Source organism: Habropoda laboriosa, unplaced genomic scaffold (genome assembly GCF_001263275.1).
Source record: "Habropoda laboriosa isolate 0110345459 unplaced genomic scaffold, ASM126327v1 scaffold343, whole genome shotgun sequence".
NCBI classification, from domain to species: domain Eukaryota; kingdom Metazoa; phylum Arthropoda; class Insecta; order Hymenoptera; family Apidae; genus Habropoda; species Habropoda laboriosa.
Window position 1 is genome coordinate 201,736 of NW_017100440.1, and position 1,075 is coordinate 202,810.

A 1,075-nucleotide genomic window follows, 5' to 3' on the forward strand; every position below is an offset into this window, starting at 1 on the left:
ACCTTTAATTAATTCAATTATTGGCTTTAATTTTGGAAAATTTCAAAAGAAATTAGTTCTCATATGCCTACACTAATTCCACTTCCAAATGAATTTTAAATATTAATATTGTACAAATGTAAGAAATTATTTCCTTTAATTTAATAAATTATTAGTGTTACTTTGGCAAATTTCATTTCTTTCAGTTTCAGTAATTTTACTTAGATATAAATGCTAAATATTAATATTTTACAAATTTACTAAATCATTTTCTTCAATTTAATTAAATTATTAGTGTTAATTTGGGCAAATTTCGAAAATTAGTTCCCATACTTAAAGGTAAATTTAAATAATAAAAAACTCTAAATAAATTCCCCGTGTAATAGCAATAATTTTACTAAATAACAAATTAAAAAAAAAAAAAAACAACGAAAAGTTTCAAGTATACTCATAATACGCCTTCGTCAACATCACTCAAAAACGAATTAAAACATCTTCAACAATAAGCACACCGTCGTGCGTTTTATCATCGTTGTCCCCTCAACGATGTCACATTACTTCAACTAAATGACAAACGACGGTCGTTAAGTCGAAGGTAATGCAGTTACGAGAGGTGCATTTCTGCTTACTTGAAAGTGCATCTTGATGCACTTACGTAAGCAGCGACCTATTACTTTAAGATACGCGTATCGACGACGGTACAGCAAATTATTAGCAACGAAGATTGTCAAAGCACCAAGTGGCTCCACTATCAACCGATTTACGATGTTAATTAAACGACTCCTCGAACGTAGCCTCCAACCACCTATAAGCTTCCTATTCGCGCCCATGTGTAAACGAACCAGTCATGCGTGGTTAAATTGCAATCAAGCATAAAAATTGAATCAATTATCGAAAACAAGCAATTTTCCCTCGACTAGAACACGTTCTTCGAATGGGAAGTATCGAGCTTTGAGCAAACGGAAATGCATCGAGCCAGAGATAATTTACTTTGAAAGAAATTTCATTTCCATCAGGTAATCCCATAGAAGAACGTTAAATTTCCCGGAGAAAATTTAATAGAAGTAATTGTACAACTTTTTTTTATTTTGATTCG

General features: G+C 31.4%; 1 protein-coding gene across 1 annotated transcript in view; it reads right to left on the reverse strand.

Moving 5' to 3' along the window:
* LOC108575897 (putative polypeptide N-acetylgalactosaminyltransferase 9) overlaps positions 1-1,075 on the reverse strand; it is a gene marked incomplete at its 3' end in the record, with an annotated part of 214,866 nt that overhangs the window by 123,852 nt on the left and 89,939 nt on the right. The window lies entirely within an intron of this gene.